We start from the raw sequence: 13,774 nt of genomic DNA on the forward strand, positions 1-13,774 counted from the left end.
GTTTTAGGCTCTTTTCTATTCCTATACTTTTTTTTCTTATTTCATTTTTCTGAAAGCCTGAGCAACTTTGAAGTTTCTCTTCAAGAAAATGAAATACATATGCCATTTTCCTTCATTTTTGTCTCTTAACCAATAGCTGATTTAGTGTCATGGAACCTGACACTAGTATGAGGAACCTGAAAGTGTCTGATGTTAAGAAGTACTGAACACCTTATTTTGAAACTCTGACCTATTGTGTAACGATTAAAGTCATTGCAATAAGCATAGGCAGAAATGCATGAAGGACTGTGATGTTAAGCTAAGATGCTTATACACCAGGTTAATTTATAGTTTGCATTTTGATGAGGTTTTTATTTGAATTCTGTCCATTAAAATTCTGTAGACATGACTACAGGACATGTAAGTGAATGGATGATGATTATTTTTCATGGCTCTTGTATGAGCCCCCACAAGTTTATGCATTATTAATACAGCATTTAAATTATTTATGATTTGCTCGTGACAGAATTAGGAAATCGTACAATTTAATTATTGCTATTTAATTTTAATTCGTCCTGTGATAAACGGAGTGTGTCCAGTTGAGATCAGAATCAGGATGAGGATGGGACACTCTGTAAAGGACAAGCATATCGTATTTATTACCATCTGGTACTTTAGAATAGAAGAAATTCTTATCCTACGGCATGGAATAAAGAAAGCTACTATGAGCTCTTTGGCTCTGAAATGTGTAAAGCAGCCAAGCTTCCTATATTACCTTTTTGATTTATCTTTGACTGTGTGCTTCCAGCTTCCCAGATGCAGAACAAAAAGCGCCAGCCATTCGGCCCCAGGAGAACACCCTCCTGTTGGCACTGTGCTAGCTGTTGTAGCACTCATAAACTCACTGGGCATGGAATGCAGTGCATAAAGAAATTAATTAATTTTGTTTCTTCAGTTTAAGAGTTTTCAGATCTTTTGGACAGCGGCAATTATTGCAGCTGTTATCCAGTTGCTCAAGATGTAACTCACAGCTCTGCATGCATAACAAAGCAGTGGGCTTCAGAGTGATGAGGACTGCTTTTCTGTCAGGTGCAAACACATTCAGTGGGAGCTTAGTATCTTAAAAACCCCTTACTAGTTTTAGCAAAATGCGGTAGTAAATGTCTGAAAATGCAAAATGCAGTGAGGGTTAGCTGATGTCTAGCAGAATACCATAAAGTGGTACAGATACGTTTTTCAAGCTTGCACGTGTTTGTTCTTTTCTGTGGTTTGTGTGTGTGTGTGCTTTATTACTTTGTTAACTGCCATCACTTGGCATAAGAATGCCACCTGCATACTTTTAGCAGCATCCAGTTTAGTGGATGAGTTATTTCTCTGTGCCAACTACAAAGTCAAGACAGTGGATGTAAACTTCTCTAAAGAGATGTGGGTCTATGGTGCATCTTTGAGGCACAGCAGGCAGCAGCTAGGGAACCTTGAGAAGTTTCAGTATGGCTTCAGATACTGCTCATTGTGTAGTTAATCTGCTGTTTGCTGCAAGGAACGAGTTACATGTCGAGACTTCAGATAGCATCTTGCCGTATGTATATCTACATATAAAAATAAAAACAGGTGCTGAAAGGAGTAGAAATTTCTCTTTAAACCAGGATATACTGATTTATAGTGAAACTATATCTTGCAGTTCAATGGATTTTGCTAAGGAAATCTTTTTTTTTGCATTTGGCAGATGGTAGAGGCTGGGTGAATGAACCTGTAGCTTTGAATTCCTCTGCCTCTGGTGCCAGCACAGCTTAATTTTGGGCATTGTTTGGATCAGCTTCAGCTCAGCTTCACCCAGTGAGAAGCATAGAGGCAGTTTCCAACGTTGTCCTTAATTACATGTCTGACCAACACGAACTTACTGCACAATTAGGCTGATAACTTACTAAGGTCTCTCCTGTAAGTAATGTTAAGACAGTTCGGGGTCTGTCTGAACAAACAGCAATCTTCAATGGAAACAGAGAAGCAGTGACAACTAAAGCAAATGTTAAGGAGTGAACTCTTCCACAGACCAGTAACTGCTTGTGGGTAAATAATTTTAGTTGTTCCCAAGCATCTCCCACAGAAAGTGTTCCTCTTGCAGGCAGCAGCTACTCTTAGTGAGGTCTGTTGGCTGCTCTGTCCTTGCCATGCCCAGTGGGAAGCTGAGTCAATAAGCTCAGGATAACTGTATATTGCTCAGTTTGATGGGTGTGATATGAAAGCCAGCACTTTACACAAGGAGAGTTTTAAAATCACTTTAATGGAGATATTTCAAATCCCGTGAACTGGTGTTACACCAGAAACTAAGTTGATAAATTGTCAGTTATCACTGTCTTGATAACCCAGACACAGAAGTCTGACATAACAACAGTCCTTAAGCAGTTTTCCTCTTGTTAGAACAAAGAAATGGTGGATTAGTGCAACTCAAAATTAGATCTGAATTCTGTACCATCCGAACCCAATGCTGACATTTATCTCAGAGCAGGATGCATACTTTGGAAATGAGGCTGCTCTAACGAGCTTTTTAAGAACACAAATGATAACACTCGATTTTCTTTAGCAGTAATTTATTTCCATAATCTCATTAGATTTGAATTTTGACCTTTTAGAATTTTTTTTAATCTAAATCCATTTAAGATGCTTATGAAGGGCTTAAGAGACAATGAGAAGCTAGCAGCTTTCATGTTAAAAATACAAGGACTTTTCAAAATGAAGCATTCAGTTCTTACAAAGCCATATATTTAGAGCCACAAATTCCTCACTGTGCAGCAATGTAAAAATTAACAGAAATTTGAGAAGAAAATCAGCTTTCTTGTGCTGTGCTAACATGGCCTTTGCTACGTAGCATTTAAGACATTCTGTGTTGAAAATTATCCTACAACCAAATTGGCTCAACTATTAGGATAATTTAGACTGATTATCAAGGAAGTGGTCTTATCTTGTTTTATCCTCTTGTTATTAAGAATTGTATCTTGGACCACCTGCAGCAGCCCTTCTTTCTCACCTTTTAATGCACTGTATGAAGGTAATTTAGAAGGCGGGGAGCAAAACTTTACATCTTCTGAACTACAGGCTAAATCTGATCAAGGATGGGCTCTTTGAAACCAAATACATAATGCACATAACGTAGAAATCTGCTGCTGTTCTGATTTATTCCCAATCCATAGAATTGTTCACATCAATTGCCAGAAGGTTTGGTTTCCATTGATTATAACAAAATGTCTGGGGAAAACATAATGAGTGGTAAAGATTTTCAAAGTAATACTATCGTGCTTTCACTTTGGCAGTAATTTCAGAGGGAAGAATGTGGTCTGTCTTCACCATTTATACTAAGGTGCCAATGACCCAGCACGTTGTTATTTATTTGCAGTGGTACGTGACTGCATAATTTCACTTGTGAGTGGTTTACATGCAAGCTTCTCTGTGCTTTTTAGCTAGTGAAGAGATCAGTAGCTGCTTGTCTGTCTTCCATTGTAGATTCCTATTTGGTCTTTCATCCCAGACCAAATTCAAAATTGTATCTGGCATTATCTTATACAGAAATTACTAATATATTCTTTAACACAATAGCAGCTCTCATAGAAATGGAGTGCAGCAGGAGAATTAGCACAGTGACAGCACCTGAGTGCACCCCTGGACGTGCCCTCGTTGGGGTGTTATTGTGTACATACCCAGCAAATACAGGACTCCAACAAATGCAGATGTCTTTGCTTATATTCTGTGTGCCATCCTGTTTTACTCCTGAAGGATAAGTAAAACACAGAAGCTTATTATTGCAAGGTTTCTGTTAAATCTATGTTTCCTGTGCAGTTTTTTCCTGTTTCAATGTACTGAATCTGCTTTCTCACACCAGATTTCCTCTTAGTTACTGTCAGAGAGGAGGGCATAGTCAGCAGCTTCTGCAATAGGAGGCTTCAGAGATGCATGGCTTTCCCACGTAGATAGTGTGTAGGGAAAGGTGGTGGGGGACACATCCTCCCCATAGCTGTGGCTGTGAATTGGCAGGTTGGCTGATAGAGGTGTATGTGAGGTAATTAACCAAGCACATCACTGTATGAGGCTTCTCTTCGAGGAGCTGCCAAGCTGGCTGGCCTGACTGGAGAAACCATTTTCAGCATCATGGTATTTTAGTACGCTAATCAGTTTGTATTTATTACCAAACACCTGCGAATGAAATGAGAGTAGTAGCAAAGAAGCAAATGTGCAATTGTACAAATGTGTGGCACTGAGCAATGCCATGATTTCACAGTGATGCTGATCTGAAACAGGCAGCTATTGAGGTGGAATGCGAGGTAGCAATGTCATCTCCAGGTATTAAGTAATCAGTCTTGCAAACAGCATTTCCTTAACATGTAAGGAACTGCTGGTTTAAACACAAGGATTGTTCTCTGGCACAGTTCAGCCTTCTGTACCTGAGATGTATCTGGGAGCTGATGTGACCCATATGTGGTGAGAGATCAGCGTGAGAATGTCAGATGGATGCTGATGGGGAATGATCCCTGCCTGGCTGTCATGACATAAAAGAGACACTGAGCTGAGCCGTGAAAGAGCAAAGTGCCATAAGAAGGAAACTGGGCAGTACTGAGAAGCAAGATAAAAAACGAAGGTAATGCTGGCTGTAGGACTTCTCTCTGAGAGAAGGCAAAAATACCAGATTTGGCAGCTGCCAGCATCTCAGGCTTGAGGGACGTATCTGTCAGGGGGCTGTTCAGCTGAACTCTGTCCTCCTTGTCGAATTGATCACCCCAAACCTGAATCTGTGTGTGCCACATGAGGTAGGTGCAAGCCAGCACTGCCACTGAAAAGGTTTGGCTGTGGTTTCACACACGTTTTTCCAAGATTTCTTGGATTAACCCCTCTGTTTAAGTGAATTTGACTGTCCCTAAACTGGGTTTGGGACTTCATGGTGATGTCTTGCTTTAGAAATTGTTTTGTTGCTACATTCTTGCCAACATCAGGACTGTTTCTGGCCCAGAATCAGCCATTGGGCACCCTGGTGCTCACCAGTGTTCCTCTTCAGTTCAGAGCTGGCTGATCGCTTCTCAATGGAAAACTTAGAGGAGAAAGTTGTGCTTGAAATTTTCCTTAGGAAGCTGGCTGCAGCAGTGGTGGTCTTTGCTCCTCTGTCTTGCTATTTGTTGCAATATCAATATGTTGATTTATCACCCAGTGCAGAGTTTGTTCTAGTTTTTCCACGTACGGGAGGGTCCTGTCCTTCACATAAGTGCTCAGCTAATCTGGAAATCGTAGTCCAGACAGATGTTCAGTATTCTGTGACTTCTTCTCTTCAAGGAAATAACATGGTTTGCATATGAAAGGGTGTTCTCTGCCTAAGTCTACTCTTCCAGAAGTACACATTTTTTCAGCTGTAGCAATTGTTGTGATTGCAGCTGAAAAGTTTCTCTAGTTACAGCAATGGCTTGTTGTTCCTTTAAACAAATGCTAATTTCCAAAAATAAAATATGTAACAAAAAGATGAAGTTGTCAGAATTCCTTTAAAATACTTTATGTTGTTGGCACTCAAATACATGATTTTTTGCCTATTCCTAGAAATATGCAATTTCTACATAGTCCTGGGAATAAAATCAATTTTTCTTTTATATCAGCTCAGGCTCTGTTACCTCTGGTCTGATTCTGCTTTTTACTTTTTAGTTTGAAATACCGTGACCTTCCTAATTATTTCACTGCAGAGAAAAGGAAGTCTGTTTCTCTTTTTCTTACAACTTCATGTTGCTGTAGCACACTGCACAGCCTTTATCCATTACACCCAAGGTGTGCTGCATACAGCTCATCAGTGACTTAAGGACTAACTTCCATTTGACCTAAATCCTTTCATTTTCAGCTCAAATTCCTGCTGCTGCACCTCTTGTTGCACTGTGTGATATCTGTGTTAGTGTTCTCATTGGCTTTAGTGTGACTGCTGGCCTGATAAAGACAATTCATTTGAAGGAGCAGATACAAGCCAAGTGCTTAAATTCAGGAATGTGCTGCAGGGTGCTCTTCCTAAGGCCACACACAGTGTTATCTGTAAGGCTCAGGAAAAAGCACGTTTCCAAATGTAGGATTTGCCTTAAGGGATAAAACAGGGTGGGGCTTTTCTCTCTTAATTTCACATTTGTCTGCTTTCCCTAAGAAGCTGCATGCCATGATAATTTTGATATGTCGTCCATTTCCCTGAAAATTGTTTAATACTAGATTTTATTGTTTGTTTTTTTTTTTTTCAGGTGTTCGAATGAAACCATATTCAAAAAAGAAGATTTGTTTTGGGCATATAATTTCTGCCCCACCCCATACTCCTGGACAGCACTTCTGGGCCTTATTTTATACTTGGTTTTCTTTGCTCCTGGTAAGCTAATGTTTGTTTTCACATTGAAGTTTAACAAATTGTAAAGGTGAAATAATAAATGGTGAGGCTACACGTTAAACTTGCTCTTCAATGCAGTCATTAAACTGAGATTGATTTGTTTTTAATTCTTAGGGATGGGTCCCATGCCCTGGACCGTGAATTCTGAAATCTATCCTCTGTGGGCTAGAAGTACAGGAAACGCGTGTTCATCTGGAGTCAATTGGGTTTTCAACGTGCTGGTGTCACTGACCTTCCTGCATACAGCTGAATATCTGACCTACTATGGTAAGGAACAGTATGTGTCCAAGGACACACTGCTAGCATTGATTTTCTGCTGGTTAGATTCTAGATCTCAGTTGGTTTGGCTGTGAAATTGCAACTGTGAATGCAGTGTTCTCACCTAACTGTGTTCCATTAAGACCAGGGACCTGGTATGACCTGCCTGCAGTTTTGGTCCTGCTTCCATAAGAAATGCTTCTTTCTTTCTAGAAAGTTGCATAAAACAAGGAAGCTGAAAAAATTACCTTTTGGCTTGGTAAAATATTTCACTTAGAAAGACAGCATCTGCAATTTTTTATTTTGCAATGGCATCCAAGACCATTATCAGTTGTCTTTGCCAAAACTCCGTACAGCTGAAGACGTTACTGATCTGCTCCCAGCTGTCGATTATTGAGTCCTGTCTGCTGGAGCCTGTGGAGAGCTGGTCAGCGTACTGCTCTACCCCTCCACTACAAGTCCTGTACACTGCATTAAGATCTTGTGACCTTCACATCATTACTGGTGCAGAGCCTTTCAGCTGCTCCTGTTGTTCTTTTCAGGCATCGGTCTTGAAACAAATGGCAGGTAAATGTTGGGCTGTTGGTGCCTTCTTTGCTCCCCGTTATCGGGGGGGGCAAATGTATGAGGGGTGATGAGATCTTTCTCAGTGCCAATTGTCTTTGGTAAGTGATAATTGGATGTAAGAGTCTCAGGCATTATTTTAATCATGGCGATTTCTTTTTTGCTGAAGTTTCTCATTTTTGGGAAGCAGTCTTAGTGATTCCTGTGATGTTAAGAATAACTAAGAAACTTCTCACTCTTCCTGTCAACTTTTTTTTTTATTGGCTATGCAGTAATTTAATTGCTGCTTATTTTAACTTATTTAACTTATTTTAACTTATTTAAGCAAAACGACTTGCCAAAAAAGGATGGACAAAACTGCTTTTGTGAAATGAGTACAGTGACATAGTAAGGCAGTGCTCTTCTACACCCCAGCCAAGCAGCTGGTGGTGTTATAGATGCAACTCCAGCCCTCGCAGTCCTTTGTGCATCGCTTTGCTATCTGAAGCCTCTGCTTCTGCCTTTCCCAGAGGGGTGGGATGCTCTATCACTGACTGTGTGTGTTCTTTTGTATTGCAGGAGCCTTCTTTCTGTACGCAGGGTTTGCTGGCCTGGGACTCCTTTTCATCTATGGCTGCCTTCCTGAGACTAAAGGGAAAAAACTAGAGGAAATTGAATCTTTGTTTGAAAGCAGGCTATGTACATGTGGTATGTCAGATTCTGATGAAGGGAGGTATATTGAGTATATTCGGGTGAAGGGAAGTAATTACCATCTTTCTGACAATGATGCTTCTGATGTGGAATAATTTTCAGCTGCTAATGTATTTAATCATGTAAAAGCCTTCTGGGGGAAAAGCAGCTCTCTGGTGACCTCACTGCCCTGCTTCTGGTCTGGTTCTCCTTTCTGCTGTCTAGTTAAAAATGCCTTCATGTTCAAAATGGCTCCGTTTGGGAGGAAATTCAATATGCTCATGTTTTCTTGATAACTAAAAGCAATGGCTTCCAAAAGTGATTGAATTCCACAATTATATGAATTAACCAGATGTTTGCAATCCTACACCATGCTGAGGAATTTTGCATGATGTACTGTGCCAGATGAATGTAGAAGGCTATCCTAGGTGGTCAGTGGTTGTCCTTATCTTCAATGCTGACAGAAGTTGAAGTAATGTTGTAGCTAGACAGAAAGCAGCTGACAACAGTCGGATCCCCATCTCTTAGCAGTCTATCAGACAGCACTTGTATGCCACACAACAAAGGTTGCTGCTGCAATGGTGGCCATTTGAAAGGATTAACTGATTGTAAAAGCTACAAATATCTCCTGTGTCTGTCAGAGGGAACGCTGTCCAAATTCATCCCAATGGAATTTCATTTGTGTTCATTTGAGATACCTGTAGAGAGCCACGGTCACCTACATGGTGCCTCATTAGGGTGGCACGAGTCTGTTGTCCCACGTTGTGTTGTGGTTGCTGCTCTTTAAGGACACACTGCAGACAGCAGTTCGTGTTTGTGAGATCCACTGCCAAAACAACATTCTGAGAGCAGGAAACAGAACCCAGGACATGGCTGCATGCACCAATGAGCTGGTGGTGTCCATTGCTACAGACAACAGAGAGGCTACAGTCAGTTGGAAACTAATGATTTTTTTTCTCCTTTTCAGCATGTGTACATTTGTGTTTGTGCCTAGTTTTGAACACAAAATATCATGAGCTGGAAGAAATAAAAGGAAGGGAGAGGTTTTCTGCTGCTAAATGCACAGTGGTCATTCCTCCTGTGCCTTTTGCTAATGAATAATCAAATTGCCTTCAGTTTATCTTCCTATTGCAGAGTGAGTGAATCCTAGCAAATTTTTCCTTCAAATGCCTTTAGTCAACCCGTGTCTTTCTGGATTGAAAGAAAAATATTAGTGATGGGCAGAAGCCTACATCTCATATTAACTGCCTTACTGAAGCATTGCAAAATTGTCAAGAAACCGTCAGGCACAAAAATCAAGTTGGCTGCCTTTAGTGTGGTAATGAAAATATTAATGGCATTTTATTCACCTGCCGTGATTGCTTGCCTTGGCAAATTGAATTTTAGGCAGCTACATAAAAGTGTAATGTTATTTTTTTTTCCTTGCCCTGTTTCCTTCCACGGCTTTAATTCTTCAGAGGTATGAGTTTGAAAGCATAAAAAATTCAAATTCTTATCTCTGAAACCTTTGCTTCATGAATGTGGAAAACCTCCTCTGCCTGTAGGCTGCTTCCCATTTGCTTGGTAAAAATACATTTATTTTTCATTGTGTAAGGATTAAAGAAGTTGTTGGATTCACTACCTTTTATCGATACACTTTGTGGGCTCTTTTTGGATTGAAAAATATTTTGAGTGTGAGAGAAATGTCAAAATGATAGTGGACATTTATTACTAAATTATTTTTATTGGATAATATGTGGAGTTTTCGTTGTAATCATGAAGTATGATGCTATGCTGTCTGATCTTATACAGGAGAGGTTTCTTACTCTCTAATTATTGAAATTCAGTGATAGGATGTATTTTAGGTTATTTTCTTTTTCACTTCATAAATCAAAGAAATATTTTTGGAAAGAAAATATTTTAGAGCATCCTTCTGTAACTTGACTGGGAATAAAAGGGAAAAGCATAGCAAACAGAGGGAGCGGTGAGTTACTGCAAAGAGCAGACTGACCTCGAACCTCTGACGGGCAGCGACAGGGCTGCATCCCAATCCTCCACCCTCCTTCCTTCTGTGTAAGCACACAATATTCCCAGGCTTGTAAGCACCGGCAGCTGGAAAGGACCGGCTCTCCGGCCCCTTATCTGAATGCATCAGTTTCAGACCATCCGTTGGGCTGCTGCCGCTTCAAAGCCTCGCCAAAGGTGCAGTACCTGAAATGAGAGAAAGGGACACTTCTCACAGATGAAGTTCAGGGTGAATTGGTTTCCTCTGAGGGGTATTTCCTGGATTTTCAGGACGAGGACTAATGGCTCTGATCCCCAGAAGCGTGAGCCCAAGGTCCCTTGATGGAAGCGGTTTGTGCTCCCAGTTCCAGCACTTACCTCCATGTCCACAGGTAGAGGAAACAGCAGCACTTTGGTGGCATAACCAAAGTGAAGTCCCTATGAAAACTGCCGTCACAAGATCAGCCTCTTTTTTTTCTTGCAGGCAGTGCTGGGACTTTTTAGCAGCAGAAGACAATCTCTCTTTGCCAGCGTTGTTTCATGGACGTTCTCAGAAGTGGCATTCAGTTGTGTGCAGCACTAGGTTATTTCCCACACTACAATTCAGTCTCTCTTAGAACAGTTTTCTGAAGTTCTACATCCTGGGCCCTTTTTTTGAGGCAAAGTGATTGAATCACAAGCATCTTGTTTATTGTCACTACTTCTTATGAGGATGCAAAATATACTGGCTTCTTTGCTTTTCCTTTTTCTTTGCTTTCCCTTTTCTACCCACAGAGTTGGGTTTTAGTCTTCCTCTTAGGGTTGCTTTACACAAAAGAAACATTCCACACCTTATAAACCCCAGACCTACTACCAAGCATCATGTATCTTAAAAGTGAGATCAAATACTTGAAATTAATCTTACACAATTAGGGTTTTATTTTTAGAATCTGTGAACATTTATAATGTATGAAGATGATTAAACAAATGTTTCTATTTTGCAAAGATTTTTATATTTGTGCATACTTTAAGTTTTAAGAATTTTTGCTGAGGGTAGTGCTAGTGACATTCCAGACAGAAGAATACAAATACAATTGCAGTTGAGTCATTTCTTATGACAGAACGTTAATTTATGAAGTAGCAAAGTAGTACACCTAAGCACAATGTCATTCTACAGACAGCTTTCTGCAGGAGGTGGGTAAGAGTTCCTTTGCAGGGACTGCACCTTCATTCAGGTATTCTGTGCATGAGGAGCATTGCTGGTAGAGCTGTGCGTGGCTCACACACTGATCACACACAACAGTTTGAAATATTTCAGCAGCTCAGATTCTTTACGGGTATGGGCCTACGAGCAAGAATAAAAGGAACAATTCCTGATGAGTTTTTAACCTTTCATATTTTAATTCACCTTAATTCACCTATGGAGGTTTATTAACCATACTCAAATTCTTACAGTGTTGTTGGGGGTGAAATAATTTGCAACTTGTTTCTTCCCACTGTCACTTTGTTGCTCAAAATCATTTTCTAAAGGGAGGAACAAACTTGGTTTTAAAAGAAAACCAAACCAACAAAAGCCAAGCAAGCCCCTGGGACTCCTTTGAGGGCTGAAGCTGCATTGTATGCGTGCGCCTTAGGTTGCTGCCATAGACATTGACAACCAGCGAGTCTCAGTGCCTGCCCTGTCAGACAGTGTGGGGTAAGAAACGAAAGATGTGTCACGTTTCAGTAGGGATAGGATTGGAGCTGACAGGAGCTGTTGGCTTCTCTCCTGTGGGGCAGAAGGACAGGGGACCAGGGAGGTTCCCGGTGCAGGTGGCGTCCTGCAGAAGGCAGTGGGACGGGCAGGCTAAGGGCAGGGGCTGTGTTTCCCCTCATCATGGGGGTGAGGACAAGGCAATAGAGATAGCAAAGCGAATGCTTTCTTCCTTTGTGAAGTCTCTGTTTGTCCTCAGCTGGAAATAGGAGGAAGTTTTGACTGAAGCTCGCTGCGGGGCTCCTGGCCCTGGGCGAGGCCTGTCCTTTGGGCACTCCTTGCAAACACACTGTGGGTCGGTCAGCGCAGGCCCCGTGCTTCTCAGCCTCACACCCGCCCTCCACTGCTCAGTGTAGTGCTGCTCCAACACAGACATCTTGAAGTTCTCCTTGCGATTGCCTTAGAGGCTCTGCAGGCCAAACTCAGCGGGGACGGGTCAGAGCCTTCATTGCACAGAGTAGGAGCTAAGTCAGAGTAGCAAGTCCTGCAAAGCACTTTAACGAGTCAGATATCTGTGCACTCTTTTCTGAGAGAGCCAAGCCAACCGAACCCCATTCCTCATTGGGAAGAAAACAGAGCTTTGTGTACCAGGCCAGAAGCAGATAATGCCACAGTATGTGCTTTATGGCAAAATGTGTTTTTATTGCAGGTAATATTTACAGCTTACATGTAGCTGCTGCCTATCAAGTGACACAATTGTTCTCTGGATTTTAACGAGTCACATTTTTGTGCAAAACTCTTGGTGGTTTTCTATCAATCTCCATCGCCTTGTGTACAGTACAGTAAGCGTAGTCCACAAAGTGGTCTAGGTTGTGGCAGTGTTAAAAACGTCAGCACAGTAAAACCTAGGTGAACATTGTTAAAGAATAATGTTGTTAGTGATATCAGGGGTTAAAACTCCTTAAAGGCAACTATATTATAGATTTTAAAAGTCTGAAAAAAAAAAAAAAGGCAATTCTTATCTATTTTGTGTATGTTTTCATATAGAGAGTTTTTTATGTGCCGATAACCATCACTGTAGTGTTTTGTAAATGGGTGTTAATGGTGTTCCAGAGTTGTGTATATGAGCATTCCCTTTAGCCAGGCTGAGCTGTCAGTGTGACCCAGCAGCATGTTTCAGACCTCTCGGCGCCTCTCCTTGAGGCTCACTGTCAGCTTCACTACAGCACACTGGGAGCTGGACCAGAACCCGGCCTCGGGAACCTACAGTTCACCTCAAGCCCCACTTCTTCGCGTTTTTCCTACACGGTGTGTTACAGCTGAATGACTTGGTGTGTGTAATGATAAAGCTTCAAGTGTGCTTCAGTTGCACTCCGATCTTTCAAAATTCAGTTTGACATTTCATTGTATTTGCACAAGTAAGGGGAGCGCTGATTAATTATGAATAACGTCCCTGTATTTCTAAAGGAAACATCCGTTCAGGAAGTGTCAAAATAAAGGCAAATTTCTCTCACTGCCTTAAACATTACACAGACTTTGGAGAGGACTGAATGTAGGACTGTCGTCGTGGCTTCTGCAGGAGAAACTTCAGCTGGTGGGCTGGGTGCTGGGGGGAAGCCCAAGGGTTCCATGGTGCTGGGCTGCCAGCCCCAGCTCGTGCCCCACCCTGGCTGGTGCCAGCCCGCTGTCTGAGCGCTGTTGGGCATCTGAGTGGTGCCCATGAAAGTGATGGGATGATTGTTCGCGACCTTCTTCATGTGCTCCAGTGTCCTGCTGGTCCGGGGCATAGCGGGAATTGGCACAAGTCTTGTGTCTGCCTTTCATCTGGAATCTCACAACCCTACAAAAGCATCGCCCGGGTCTTTCTGCCACGAATTCTCTTTAGGGTATTTGAGACTTTATTGGAGACCAAATTGGTAGAAATAACTGCTTTAGCTTTCCATAATAACATGCATATGGTGCCATCAGGATGCATGGTGTGGTATTTGGTACAAAACAGGTTTGGGCAAAACTCACTGTCAGGTCATCCAAGTTATTTTGTTATCCGAACAATGTCGAACATGCGCCATTTCCTTTTGCAGCCAGTCAAGCCTATAATGTATGAAAGTGTTGTACATTTTCTGAAACTTCGGTGATGTATAATTATTTAATTGACTTCTGTTCTGATTGCTTTAATGACGTTTGGTCTTTACATAAAAGTAAATATCTTCAAAGAATTGTCAGTGCCAGAAGTGTAAATGAACAAAATAAAAGGTGATACTTAA

The 13,774-nt window shown here is 41.4% G+C and overlaps 1 long non-coding RNA gene across 1 annotated transcript; it reads left to right on the forward strand.

The window, feature by feature from the left end:
- Positions 1-6,196: 6,196 nt before the first annotated feature.
- On the forward strand, positions 6,197-13,774 carry LOC104913833. The gene is made up of 3 exons (XR_002120168.2): positions 6,197-6,346; positions 6,479-6,631; positions 7,745-13,774. It is a non-coding gene; the product is annotated as an uncharacterized LOC104913833 (long non-coding RNA).

The sequence above is a fragment of the Meleagris gallopavo genome, chromosome 1, assembly GCF_000146605.3.
Source record: "Meleagris gallopavo isolate NT-WF06-2002-E0010 breed Aviagen turkey brand Nicholas breeding stock chromosome 1, Turkey_5.1, whole genome shotgun sequence".
Taxonomy (NCBI): Eukaryota; Metazoa; Chordata; class Aves; order Galliformes; family Phasianidae; genus Meleagris; species Meleagris gallopavo.